The sequence below is a fragment of the Polypterus senegalus genome, chromosome 11 (assembly GCF_016835505.1).
Source record: "Polypterus senegalus isolate Bchr_013 chromosome 11, ASM1683550v1, whole genome shotgun sequence".
In the NCBI taxonomy this organism is placed as follows: domain Eukaryota; kingdom Metazoa; phylum Chordata; class Cladistia; order Polypteriformes; family Polypteridae; genus Polypterus; species Polypterus senegalus.
In genome coordinates this window covers 33,904,988-33,920,605 of record NC_053164.1, presented here as the reverse complement: position 1 = coordinate 33,920,605, position 15,618 = coordinate 33,904,988, and positions in this window count along the sequence as shown.

Sequence of the window (15,618 nt, the reverse complement as noted above, 5' to 3'; positions counted from 1 at the left end):
TTAGATAATAAAAAGAAAAGAAGTTGAAAGTATTTCATAATTGAGGCAAGGAAATATGATAAATTAGCAGTTGTAACTTGAGTATTAACTAATAAAGTAGTAATAATAATAATAAGAATTATAATAATACATTTGTTGCAGTATATTTGAATAATAAAATAAAAAAATGAATGAATTCACAGTATATAGCACCTTTTCAATGCTCAAAGCCTTTCACAGAGTGTCAAAAATGAACAATAGGGAAAAAGAGTTGAAGATCAAATGCACAATATTAAATGCAAAATAATATTAACATAAAACACTAAATAAAAGATAAGTACAAGAAACACAAAGCTATCAATTAGAATAAGAGACAATAACCAGAATAAAGACAAAATACCAGTTCCAGTACATTTCAGGTCACACTCATCCCCAAATGGGGCAAATTTAAAGTTGATGATCAATCTAATATGCACAGTATGTCTTTGAGGAAGAGCAAGGAAAGGTGACACAGACACCAGGAGAACATGCAAACTTCACATGGCCAATGAGCAGTTGCTCGATTGCAACCAAGAATGCTGAATCCATGCAACTACAGGGCTAAGCACCATCCAACCATGCCGGTCCACTGACAAACTTAATTCTGTGTAGTCTTTTTCAGAATAGTGTCCCTGCACAGATGTTCACTCAGGGATATCCCGTCTCATTTTACAATCCTCTTTTAAAGGACTTGACTTCAGGGTCTTGGCATTACAGAAGACCCTTCTCTGCTAAAATACTAAAGGAGGTTTTCCTTTACCTGACTCCATGTTCTGCTTCAGTCATATAAGGAAGGATCAGCGGGTGAGATGTGTCAGGAACTGGGAGTCCCAAAAGCCCATAAGTCATATAAATACTTGCAAAATAGTTTACTAAGAGGGGGATTTAACATCAACACCACAACAAGAAACAAAAAGGGCATGGAAGAATCTTTGTAAAATAACTGATTTATCTTTAACAAAAATGCTCTGAGCACAAGATGCTCCATGGAGTACAAAAATGAGCTGAAGTCAAAAGCAGAGCAGAAGGTTAAAATATTCCAATATATCCTAATAAGCACAAGCCAAAGCAAAAAATACTGACCACAAACTCCATAGTGCATATTGAAATGAACTTCCAGGTTCTATGAAAGACCCTCCAGTTTATAGGGTGGGGGGCAGTTCCAGGCAGTGATTGTCAGGGGGCCCCTCCTCTTGGGAAACCACCTCTAAAACACATGGAACGTAACACAGGCTACATATGAACACAGACAAAACTGAAAATAAAGAATAAACATTATGTAGATACATTTACAAATCAAAAATGAACAAAAGAGACATTAATCAGGAACTTGAATCCCAGCCAGAGGAGGAAACCTGGCTGAGATATGACAAGAGGAGGCATCACCCTGAGCAGAGACACTTGTTACACTTGTTCCCAAACACTCCCCTAGGCTGATGTTTACTTGATTATGTTGAACTCCTTTTGTAAGTCGCTTTGGATAAAGTTGCCTGCTAAATGAATAAATGTAAAAGTGAATGTAGAGACAAATTGTTCTATGACCAGAGTTTGTTTGTGGAAAAGGCAAGCAGTAAAGTGGCAACAATATCTAAAATGGAGGCACAAATTGAATCACTTGCATTTACATGTAATTGATGTGACTTACTAATATAATCAAGTTAACATAAATATGAAGGACTGTTTGGGAACAAGGGTTACAGTACAAGGGTACAGAATTGATCACCACAAGTTAAGATGGCGGGAACAGAACACAAGCGAGTTACAACTCCTAGTTTATAAAACCTATCAGACAGACAGACATTTACCAAATGAGAGTCTGCAAACACTTCCTAAACACATTGAGGGAATCCGAATTTCAAATGAAATTGTGAAGCTCATTCCACCAAGCAGTACCTAGAGTACACTGGTACACTAGTCTGGATTGATATTTGGTGCTACATAGAGGTGGGATCTCCAGACCCCATTAATCAGCAGACCTGAGTGGCTTAGAAGGTACACAGGACTCCACAAGTGTCTCCATACTTATAGGTGTTGACCCGTTCACTACACTGTAGGTAAGTACCCACCATTTGAACTTAATACCTGCTGCTACAGGGAGCCAATGTAATAAACTGGAGAGAGGAGTGACATGTGCCCACCTCAGCTAGTTAAACACTAGATGTGCCACGGCATTCTGAATCATCTGTAGTGACTTGGTGACACATGCTGGTACCCCCACCAGTATGAGAGTTGCAGTTGTGTGGACATGACAAAAGCAAAACCGGCACCAGGGGTTGGTCGTATACTCTGTCACATATGCATGTTGTATGGGGTGAATCTACAAGACTAACAGACCGTAGTAGCATGGTCCCTGAAGGTCAGCTGGTCAACAATCATCACCCCAATGACGCATTACAGACTTGGAGGTTGTTAATGATAATAACAGTTTTGGAATAGTTCTATGATTTACAATTTATTTCGATAAAGGTTTAAACTTTAGCTAATGCATACTTCCTTCCTCGAGGACTATGAGAACACTAGGATAATATTTATCCTTGTGTTCTTAAGGAGGCTAGTGAGTACATATATAAACCCATGACACATATTTTTAGGAAGTCACTGAGCACTGGAGAGATTCCAAAGGACTGGAAAATGGCAAATATCATCCCATTATATGAAAAGGGTGACAGGGCAGATCCAAGCAACTATAGGCCAGTAAGCTTAACATGCATCACAGGAAAATTAATGGAAGGAATTATTAAGGATAAGATTGAGCAACACATGGCAAGGACAGGAGTTATTCTGAACAGTCAGCGTGGGTTCAGAAGAGGGAGGTCGTGTTTTACTAACATGCTGGAATTCTATGAGGAGGCAACAAAACAATATGATCAAAGTGGAGCATAGGATATTATTTATCTGGACTTTCAGAAAGAATTTGATATGGTGGCACATGAGAGGTTGGGCATCAAGTTAAAAGAAGTGGGAGGTCAGGGTGATGTTTGCAGATGGGTGCCGAATTGGCTCAGACACAGGAAGCAGAGGGTGATGATGCCAGGAACCTCATCAGAACTGGCCGATGTTAAGAGTGATGTTCCACAGGGGTCAGTGCTAGGGCCGCTGCTATTTTTAATATATATAAATGATTTAGATAGGAATATAAGTAACAAGCTGGTTAAGTTTGCAGATGATACCAAAATACGTGCATTAGCAGATAATTTGGAATCCGTTATATCATTACTGAAGGACTTGGATAGCATACAGGCTTGGGCAGATTTGTGGCAGATGAAATTTAATGTCAGTAAATGTAAAGTATTACACATAGGAAGTAAAAATATTAGGTTTGAATACACAATGGGCAGGATTTAAGAATTACAGTGGACTCTAAGCTATTGACTTCCCAACAGTGTTCAGAAGCCATTAAGAAGGCTAACAGAATATTAGGTTATATAGCGCCTTGATATGTGGAGTACAAGTCACAGGAGGTTCTGCTCAACCTTTATAATGCACTGGTGATGCCTCATCTTTAGTACTGTGTGCAGTTTTGGTCTCCAGGCTTCAAAAAGAAGGACATAGCAGCGCTAGAAAATATCCAGAGAAGAGCGACTAGGCTCGTTCCAGGGCTACACGAGTTGAATTATGAGGAAAAATTAAAAGAGCTGAGCCTATACACTAAAATTATGACGGGAATTAGTACAGTGGATCGAGACTGTTATTTTAAAATGAGTTCATCAAGAACATGGGGACACAGTTGGAAACTTGTTAAAAGTAAATTTCGCACAAACATTAGGAAGTTTTTTTTTTTACACAAAGAACGATAGACACTTGGAATGAGCTACCAAGTAGTGTGGTAGACAATACGATGTTAGGGACTTTCAAAACTCGATATGATGTTTTTTTGGAAGACTAGGGGGCTCTGCCCCCTCCTCACTTCGTTCGCCCACCCCCAAGTTTGCTTTACCAGATATACAATTTACAGAGATTGTTATTTTCATTGGGATTGTTACATATGCATTATTTTCACTTTAACTTTAAAACATTTGTAAAAACAATACTTGTCCTTTATTTTCGGCCCTGGGCATGGTTAAATCTCTTTCTCGTAGGATGTATAACGCTGTTGCGTTGTAAAGGGGGGGCTGAACGCACGCTAATGAGTTGCAGTCGGATCATCTGCTGGCAAGCTGAATTTTCTGCTTGTCACACTTTGTGTTGATCATTTCAAAGCCTGTACAGCAGCTGTCCTTTTGCCACTTTACATCTCTGCCGCTTGCATTGTGAACGGGGGGAGGGATGGTGTTTGGCTGAACGCAAACTAAGGAGAAGCAGTTGGATCATCTGCTGGCTTCCTGCTGCTGGCTTCCTGCTGTTGGCAAGCTGCATGTTCTGCTTGTCGCTTGTCATTGTTTTAAGAGCTGGGAGCACATGATGTCTGTCTGCCAAAAGCATTCCAACCACTGCTAGGTTAGATGTCCACAACTTGTTTTAACAACTTGTTTTCTATCTTGTCTCACATGACGTTAAAGTGTCTCTCACGGGACGTCAAATTGCAATCTCTTGGCACCAAGTCTTATGCTTAAGGTCCCCGTGAGACGCTCTGTGGCCAATCTCTTTCATCTCGCGGGTCTTTAAAGTGTCTTTCAAGAAGACACGTCTCGGCTCCCTGGTCTTTCTTCCACCAATTTTTTTTTTTATAATAGAAAGAAATACGTGGATAGGACTGGTGAGCTTTGTTGGGCTTAATGGCCTGTTCTCGTCTAGAGTGTTCTAATTCTGATTCTTATTTAAAAATAGTGGAGTGGGCCTAAACTAAAATGATAAAAACCAGACATTTCTGTCTTATTAGACATATATAAGCAAAAGGCCTGTGTGTGTGTATCTGTGTATAGAGCAGTCCAATGTGCTCACGCTAAAGCACAGCCACTAGATGGCACATGTGTGCACTTTTACTTTTGTTTAGAGCTTGCATGCACCTCAGTTCTCACTATGAAATGTGTGTGTGTGTGTGTGTGTGTGTGTAGAGCAGGGGTCTCCAACTCCAGTCCTGCCATTTCAACATCCGCCTGAGTGTTTTTATTAGATAAAAGTTATTTTTAGTGCCTGCATTTCTTAATTCTAACATAAAATGAGTGTATTTTTTAAGAATAAATAATTGGCGGCACAAATACCACCCAACAGAATTTGTCACTGCAAATATTTTGATGACAAAAGCTGTTTACTTCCCAAAGAGTATTATTTTTGTTTAATTAAGCACAACGTGCAATGTATTTCTGAAACATAACATCTAAAAAGGAATTTGTATAATGCAGAATTAATTGTTGCAGATGTTTTTTCATAACTTAATTACAGAAGCTACTTTGTTATCTTCTGGATTTGGCACTGGAGCATTTCCGTTATTTATAGCCGCATTTAACACAAGTGTAAATGCAAATGGGCTTTTTATCCACATACAACAATCAAGTCAGTGAAGAAGACAGAAGAATCGGGTAAGGTGGTGGCAGCAGTCAAGTAACCTGCAGACGAATGGCCAGCCCTGTGCATCTTTATGGAACAGAAGCAGTGGCAGGCTGCCATCGTCAGACTGTAACAACTTCATTTGGCATCATGCTAATATACCAAAGTTCTTTAGGGCAGTGTGGCACGTCACTAGAGGTCTGCTTTTTTAAATGATATTTTAAATAGGTGCGCGCCCGCCCACTTCTGCAGTACACTATCCCACGCCAGTCCGCTCCTGAATACACTTGGCCTTATTTGTCCCACTTCTACCAGCTGAAACACATTGTGTTAAAAAGTCATATATGGTTGATAAGCTTATTTAACATGATCGTCTACAAGGAGATGAGTGAAGCTTTCCCTTCTTTATTGACCCAGTTGCCCTTTTCACTGACAGTTCTGTGTCATTAATATCTAATACAGATTTCCGATGGAACAGAAAGGATCAGAAAAGAGCAGTGTAAGCAACGTGTTTTATTAAAACTTTGTAAGTAGACAACCGCTTACTATTGCATATGGAAATAAAGCACGATATATGTTAATAATTGCTCTTCTTCTTCTAACATCCTTCTCCCAATATCCTCAGCATCTCTCCTCTGCACATGTTCAAACCAACGCAATCTCGCCTCTCCGTCCAACCTGAGCTGACCCTTTAATGTCCTCATTTCTAATACTGTCCATCCTCGTCACACACAATGCAAATCCTAACATCTTTAACTCTGCCACCTCCAACTCTTTCTCCTGTGTTTTGGTCAGTGCCACCGCCTCCAACCAATATAACATAGCTGGTCTCACTATACCTTATCCTTAATGTTCTGACAAGGAAGGTAGGTGCTGTCTACGTACAAGCCTCACATATTTTGCTTAAAACATGAGCTTTATAGTTGACATATTACTGTTCTTTATCGTCCCCCAAAATACAATGCATCCTTCTTATCTGATCTGATTGAACTTTTGACCCACCTAAGCTCTTATTCTCAGAGAATTATCCTTCTTGGTGATTTCAACATCCATATTGACACTACTACATCTAAACTGAGAAATGAATTCCTATCCTTACTGGACTGTTTTGACTTGACACAACATGTTGATTTTCCCACCCACTCTGGTGGTCATATACTGGATCTGATCTGCACTTCTGGAATATCTGTTGCCAACATTTACAGCACTGATTTGGGAGTTTCTCACCATAAAGCAGTATTTTTCACTGTCTCACTGCCTTTCCCTCCTTTTACCTGTAAACGACAAATTTCTTACAGAAACCTTAAAAATATCTGTCCCTCTATCTTTTCTGGATCCATTTCTGATCTTTTACTGTCTGCACCTAGATAGTCTTGCTGATCACTATAACTCAGCCCTTCATTCAGCATTAGATAAAACAGCTCCTTTAAAACATAAGGAGGTTTCCTTTAAACGTTCAGCTCCTTAGTATAATTCAGAATTGCGATCTATGAAAGCAGCTGGCAGACACCTTGAGAGAATGTCACGTAAGACTGACCTCACCGTGCACATCCAGGCTTTCTCTGACCACCAAAGAGCTTACAGAGAAGCACTAACTGCTGCTAAGAACACCCACTATGGCAGAATAATAGAAAGTGGCCACGATAACCCAAAACCTGCATCTGGCCCAACTATCTCTTCTACTGAAGTCTGTGAGGATTTCCTCCACTTTTCCGTAACAAAATTAAAGATCTAAATAATTCAACTAACATAAATACATCATTTGTTTATATCTCTCCCTGTTTTCACACTCCATCCAGCTCCTTCTCTAAGTACTCAACAGTAACATCTGCGTTGTTAATAACCTGCTTTGTAAGATGAGGCTGACTACTTGTGTACTGGACCCTATCCCCAGACACTTCTTAAATCCTGCCTTCATGCCATAATCCCGACTGTTACAACAATAATAAACTCATCCCTTGACACTGGCTCTGTGCCGCTCACTTTTAAAATCGCTTCTGTAACCCCAATGTTAAAAAAGACTGGTCTTGATGCTGACAATCTTAGCAATTTCGGCCTATTTCCCACTTACCTTTCCTGTCAAAAGCTCTTGAGCGTGTTGTAGCCTCCCAGCTAACCAATTACTTAACCACTAATAACTTGATGGAACCCTTTCAGTCTGGTTTCAGGGTGCAGCACAGCTGTGAAACTGCTCTGCTACGGGTAACCAATGATTTGCTTATGGCAGCAGACTCTGGACAAACCAGCATATTAATTCTATTAGACCTCAGTGCAGCATTTGACACTGTCAGACATGACATTCTACTGTCAGAATGGAGAACATGCTGGGTATCTCTGGCACTGCCCTCCAGTGGTTCAAGTCCTATCTGACTGATAGGCAAGAGTTTGTTAGTCTTGGCAACAGCAGATCCAGCTCGGCCAGTCACACAAGTAGTTCCACAGGGCTCTGTCCTCGGCCCTCTTCTCTTCTGTATTTATATGCTTCCCCTTGGCCATATTATAGCTTTGGACTGGGCTACCATTTTTATGCAGATGATACTCAACTCTACTTCAATGTTAAAAGTGGAACTTCATCAGAGCTTTCTCAGCTCACAACCTGCCTTAGTGAAATTAAAACCTGGATGGAGCAGAACTCTTTAAAATTAAATTGCAACAAAACTGAACTCCTGCAAATTGGGACTAAAATGCAACTTAATAAAATGAGCTCCTTCCCAGTCCATCTTGGTGGTGATCTCATCAGACCTGCCTCTAATGCAAAGAATCTTGGTGTCATTTTTGATTCCTCCCTTTCTTACTCCACCCACATAAATCACATTAAGAAACTTTCTTACTTTCACCTCCGTAACATATCCGTGTTCGCTCCTTCCTCTCCTTTTCTAATGCTGAGAAACTTGTCCATGCTTTTATCACATCCGCATAGATTATTGTAACTCGCTGCTGGCAGGTGCCCTTCTAATCTTATATCACAGCTCCAGCTTATTCAAAACTCAGCTGCAAGAGTCCTTACTCAAACCAGCAGCAGCGAGCACATCACACCCATCCTGCTCTGCTTCACTGGCTCCTGTGTCTTACAGAATCGAATATAAAATCCTACTAATAACCTACAAAGCCTTAAATAACCTCGCGCCAAACTACATCAGTGACCTTCTCCATCACTATGTGCCTGCCGCCACTAAGGTCCTCTGATTCTGGCAATCTTGTTGTGCCCCACGCTAATCTACACTCCATGGGTGACCGGGCCTTCAGCTGTATAGCGCCCAGACTCTGGACTGACCTACCGAAATTAATCAGGTCAGCTGACTCCATGAATTCTTTTAAAAACAACTCAAAACTCATCTGTTCAGGAAGGCTTTAAGCTCTACTTGACTTCATTCCCCTTCTCTCAGTTTACCTCTCTGTCAAGATGTTCATGTAACCTGTATGTGTGTGCTAGACCATCAATTATGTTGTCTGTTAGGCTTTCTCTAAATTTACTGTCTTAATCTTCTTTATTTATTTATTTGTATATATATATATATATATATATAGTCACACACGTGCGAGTAGGAGGCAGCTAAAGGGTCTGAGTAAGTGTAATAAAACATCCGACCAGGGGGCGGCAGAGTGTGCTGACTGTCTTTCTCAGTTCCCTACAGACCTTTCCAGGGAAATCCTGCAAGGCTCCGGTGCCTCAGAAGATGTTGCTTCCGAAGCCGGCCCCTTTGCTAACGTCACTTCCGAAGCTGGCCCCCTTGCTGACGTCACTTCCGAAGCCGGCCCCTTTGCTGACGTCACTTCTGGTTCCAGCCATTCTGATGACATTAGTTCCTCTCCAGACATTTAATGCCTCCATCTTGGGCTACTATAGCCAGTTCTGTTCTGGACTTTGTGATATGCACATCGTTCTTTTAATACGGTTGGCTGCCCCAAACCTTTATAATGTCTTGGACTCTTAATTATCACAGTAGCGTAGTGGCAGGATGAAGTCCCAGAAGAAACAGGGACTCAGACATGTAAATAACCAGGTAGGAAAGTACTGGGGCCGAGTTTCTAGGGGGGGGGAGTGCTTTTGGGGGTCAAGTAGGACTCAATACAGGCTCCGCTCCTCAAATACAACCCTGGGCTTATAACTTACCAAATGGAGAATGTGAAGAGGACATACAGGCGTAGGCTGGTTTCTGGGGAAGATACAAAAAGGCATAGGCTGGTTTGTGGGGATGAAACAGAAAGGGCTTATTATGCTGTCTCGGAGGAGAGAACTGAGCCTCCCATTGGGACTGAGGTCCCAGATAAATATGGGCTATCCCCAGTCCTGCAGGCAAAAATAATAAAAAAACTGGGAACTCGATCCAGAGAGATCAGTCAAGGAGCAGGCTATGACCCTCTGGGAGCAGATGGCTGTATGGCTAAGGCCATTTGAATTAACCACCGATAGATAATACAACAGGTAGCCTTCCTTATCTTCTTAAAAGGCCTCCCTAAAAACTTTGCCCAGCCGGACTGGGGTGACTTTCATTCTGTGGAAGAGCTTATTAAGCTCATGAAATCACCCGAGACTCAAAATCTGGGAGAGCAGAACGGTCCTCTAGTGGATTTCCTAGAGATCACCTCCTACTGAATAAGTCTCTTACACAAAAATCGGAGCCTGTTTCTGAGTTCCTGGGCCGCTGGGCGTGCGACCTACCTGGGAGCATGGCGGGATGTAGGTGAAGGGGGGAGACGGTTTGTGCACTCTTGCCAACCCCCTGACGTGTTCAAATACGAGATCAATAGTCATTAATGGTTATAAACTCCACGCCCTGTTTGATTCCGGCACCGTTTCCGTTGTTGATTGCAGATTTAAAAAGAAGACCAGTATTAAATGTATTCACGGAGACACCCGGATGTACAACACCGCTCTATGTTTCGTGAGTCAGGGAGGATCGCTAAAAAAATTTCCCAAGGCGGTCCACCGTAATCCTCTCTTTCCAGCGATTCTGGGGTGGGACTGGTCAGAAAATAAATGCGGTAAACTATTGACTACTCCTGATAAAAACTTTGGCCTCGTTATAGATGGGGATAACTCATCTCAAGCTGTCTCCATGCCGTGTACATAGCCGGCGGAGAGACATACGGAAACCCACGAGGAGGACGGGGAGATTCCTGCACATGTAGCTGAGCGAGTCGGGAAGAATCACCTCCCCTTGAGGTCAGACCGGATCCTCTCTCCGACATTCACTTTCAGTTTAAACAAACACCGGCTTCTTTTAAATGGGAGCATTGAAATGATGACTCCCTAAAATTTGCAAAAAATGCAGTAGTCCTTGTCAACGGCCAACGCACACACCAGCCCATGCCACAAGGACCTCACTTTGTAATAGAAAATTATATCAGGTCACAGAATATGGGGCGGAGGTTTGGAAACTGTTGTTAATCCCATGAACCCACTGGCAGCAGGTTTGTGAATTAGCTCACACCCACTTCCTTGGAGGCCATAGCGGATTAAGCTCAGATTTTATTGGCCAGGAATTAATGAGGAGGTTTACTGTTTTTGTATTTCTTGTCCAGAATGTCAATTACGTCAAATTCCTAGGAGGGACCGTGCTCCTCTCATTCCCCTTCCCTTAATTGATGTCCCCTTTAAACAAATCGGGGTCGATATTGTAGGACCCTTGGAGCCCTCAGCCCAAGGACATAAATCTCTTATATATATTTCTCTTCTGGTTCGTCCTGCTTCCTCTTCAAACCGGGTCCTGCCCACACACTGTCCACACGGCAATTCTCGATTCCTAACCGTCCTCTTCCAAACCCTTCCCCACGCTGCCTGTTGCCTCCCATACACCCCCACGGCACTTTTCTTCGAGTCCTATTTCTCCTTCCGGCTACTGCGCTCCCTGCTCCTCTCTTATGACCCCATTGGTGTCACGTCACTGCCCTATATCTAGCCTGACCGCGTGACCTTTCACTTCGGCCATGTCTGCGCCTGGGAGTCTTTTCTGTAGCCTGCTATAGGAAGGTACTCTCTTGACCATTGGCATTGATTTCGCTTCATGCTATTTTTGTTATACTGCGACGGTTGTTTCATAAGCCTTTGTTATAAAATGAACGACAGTATCTTCTCTGTCGGCGGGTTTTTGAACAACGTCATCTGTATTCCGGGATCCAGAAACTGCCTGTTCCTATCAGTGGGTTATTTCTTGACACAAATGGTTGACAAAGACAATGCACCATTTTCTGTTCCTATTCTTACACCACCGTATGCTACGGGGGGCATTAGCTATCTAGTATATATTAGTCCTCTTGGATTATGCTACCTGATATCCGGAAGCTGTTACCTTGCGCTCAGCTACATCTAAAGCAATCGCACGGGAACTAGTAGGAGTATTTGCATGTGTCGGTATTCCTAAAGAAGTCTTAATGGACCAAGGAACACCTTTTACCTCGGAGACGTTCAGGGAAACGGCCAAGTTACTGAAAATAAAGTACTTAAAGGCCGCGGTGTGCCATCCTTAAACAGACGGTCTAGTGGAGAGGTTTAATCAGACTCAAACAGATGCTTCTCAAGGTGGTCAGCAGGGATGGGAGGAATTCGGATCAACTCCTCCCCCTCGTTCTCTTTGCCTATTGGGAAGTCCCACAAGCCTCTACGGGGTTCTCACCTTTAGAATTGTTATACGGACAACAACCCCGAGGTATATTGGATATTTTAAAAGAAGGTTGGGAAGGAGAGGCTCTTCCCTCTACAAATATATAGCACCACAGTTACGCGATAGATTTGGAAAAATCCGACCTATTCTAAAAAGTCATATGGAAGAGGCACAAGCAGCACAGGCCTGTTATTATGACCGTGGCACGACACTCCGAGAATTCCATCTGGGGGATTGTGTCATGGTATTAGTTCCCACCTCCCATTCTAAATTGCTCACCCATTGGTAAGACCCTTATGAAATTAAGGATAGAAAAGGATTGATCGACTATTTGGTGAAACAACCCAAACATAGACGAAGTGAGCGGGTTATTATGTAAACTTGCTGAAGCCATGGAAGGAGAGGGAACCAGATCCCTCCTCTGCTCAGCCCTGCTCATTCTTTGCTCACATAGACACCCTTAATTTCGGCGAGGAATTAATTTATAGACAAAGGCGGGAGCTGGAATCAGCTATCCTGTCCGATTCAGAGGTGGTGACTGAAAAACCTGGAAGGACCTCTCTGATTACGCACGACATAGTGATTGAACCAGGGGTTATAGTCTGGGAGTGCCCCTATAGACTTCCTGAGGCAATGAAAGCAGAAGTGGAACTGGAAATCAAGTGGATGCTGGAACTAGGAGTGATTGAGGAAAGTTACAGTCCCTGGTCCAGTCCAATTGTCTTGGTTAGTAAGCCTGATGGCAGTTGGAGGTTTTGCAAAGACTTCCGTTGGCTTAACCAGGTCTCCCTTTTTGATGCTTATCCCATGCCTCGCGTGGATGACCTCCTCAAGAGGCTTGGACAAGCAGAATTTTTGACCACGCTTGACATGACAAAGGGGTACTGGCAGGTTCCTTTAACGGACTCCGTGAAGGTCAAGACCGTGTTTAGCACTCTTAGCGGACACTGGCAGTATCGTGTTCTTCCATTCGGGTTACATGGGGTTCCTGCAACTTTCCAGCATCTGGTGGACAAAGTGCTCCAACCCCATAATGTGTATAGTGCTGCCTATCGGATAACATCGTCATCAGGCACCAACGCAAGTGTCAGCCTTTCCAGCAGTTCTGTGTACGACTTTATCTTTAAAGTCTTTATCTTTATCTTTCTACCTTTTTCTCTATTTTTCTTTATTTCAATGTTAACTCCTAGCACTTTCTTTTATGTGGACACGTTCCATGGACACTTTTTACTACTTGGAGATGGATTTTTACACACTGAGACTCGTCTATTCAAGTAGTGAACTTCAAGCGCTGAGAACAAATGCGCACGCCGGTGTGGTTCCTTATTTACCTGACAAGGTAAGAAGGCAGTATCTAGGCTGCAGAGCCGGTGCTAAGATAAAAGCCATGCATCTAGCAAGAAAGTGGAGCTACAAACTTTTGGTGCCATCTGTGATCCTGGGAAGTGTGAACTCACTACCAAATAAGATCGACGATCTGTCTGCACTGGTAAAAAATGTCAGGATCTACAGAGAATGCAGTTTGCTGTGTTTTAGTGAAAAGTGGCTATCAAGTAACACCCCAGATGCTAACATGGAGCTACCCCAGTTTAGCACAGTTAAAGCGGACAGAGACGCAATTACCTGTGGGAAGCAGAAAGGAGGGGGTGTCGCTCTCTATGTCAATACAAGATGGTGCAACTCTGGACATGTAAACGTTAAAATCTCCACTTGCTGCAAGGACATCGAACTGTTGGCCGTAAGTTTGTATCCCTATTACTTGCCCAGAGTTTGGACACGTGATTGTTGTTATTGTTTACATCCCCCCTCGAGCGAACGCGGAGATAGCGAGTGACGTCATCCATTCCGCAGTTGCTAAGTTACAAACGCAGCAACCTGAGGCGCTTGTGCTAATCACTGGAGACTTTAACCATGTAACGCTGGACAAAACATTACCTGCCTTCTCCCAGTATGTGGACTGTAACACCCGGGGAAATAGGACTATTGACCTACTGTATGCAAACGTTAAAGACGCATACTGCACCACCCCGCTGCCTGCGTTTGGGAAAGCAGATCATAACCTGGTTCTGCTTCAGCCTCACTACAAACCAAGAGTGAGGGCACTACCTACAACCATTCGCTTATTCAGAAAGTGGTCCCTTGAGGCAGAGCAGGCTCTGAGATACTGCTTTGGAACTACAGACTGGGATATCCTGCAGGGTCACATAGTGAGAACATTGAAGAGGCTGTTGACTGCACAACTGATTACATCAACTTCTGTATGGACATTGTAGTTCCAGTAAGAACAGTACGCTGCTATGCTAACAACAAGCCATGGATTACAAGTGACATCAAGGGCCTTTTGAACCAGAAGAAAAGGGCTTTTAAAGGTGGTGATCAGCAGGAGCTCAAGCGCGTGCAAAAGGAACTCCGAGTCCAGCTCAGGGCGAAGGAGCAGTACAGGAGAAAGCTGGAGCAGAAGTTGCAGAATAACAGCATGAAGGAAGTGTGGGATGGGATGAAGATCATCACTGGCTGCAGCTCGAAGCGGGTGCCACCATCGAGACAGACGTGGAGAGAGCAAACCAAATGAACAACTTCTTTAACAGGTTTGACCACCCTAACCCACTCTCACCTCGAGTACTGCATCCTCCAACCATCCTTCTGCTGATACCAGCATAGGAGAGACATCCCCACCCACAATTACAGCAGCGCAGGTGAGCAGAGAGCTAAGGAGACTTCATGCCAGCAAAGCAGCGGGTCCAGATGGAGTATCACCATGACTGCTGAAGGCCTGTGCACTAGAACTGGGGAGTCCTCTACAGCGCATCTTCAATCTGAGCCTGGAACAGGGAGAGTCCCAGGCTTTGGAAAACATCTTGTATCACCCCAGTCCCAAAGGTATCACGTCCTAGTGAGCTGAATGACTTCCGCCTGTTGCTCTGACGTCACATGTGATGAAGACCATGGAGCGGCTGCTGCTTCACCACCTGAGGCCACAGGTCCGCCACGCCTGACCCTCTGCAGTTCGCATACCAGGAGAAGGTGGGAGCGGAGGATGCCATCATCTATATGCTACACCGATCCCTCTCCCACTTGGACAGAGGCAGTGGTGCTGTAAGAATTATGTTTCTGGACTTCTGTAGCACCTTCAACACCATCCAACCTCTGCTTCTTAGGGGAGAGATGGGAGTAGATTCACACCTGGTGGCATTGATCGTGGACTATCTTACAGACAGACCTCAGTATGTGCGTTGCGGGAACTGCAGGTCTGACATTGTGGTCAGCAACACAGGAGCCGCGGGGACTGTACTTTCTCTGGTCCTGTTCAGCCTATATACATCAGACTTCCAATACGATTCGGAGTCCTGCCACGTGCAAGAGTTCGCTGATGACACTGCTATTGTGGGCTGCATCAGGAGTGGGCAGGAGGAGGAGTATAGGAACTAATCAAAGACTTTGTTAAATGGTGCAACTCAAACCACTTACACCTGAACACCAGCAAGACCAAGGAACTGGTGGTGGATTTTAGGAGGCCCAGGCCCCTCATGGACCCCGTGATCATCAGAGGAGACTGTGTGCAGAGGGT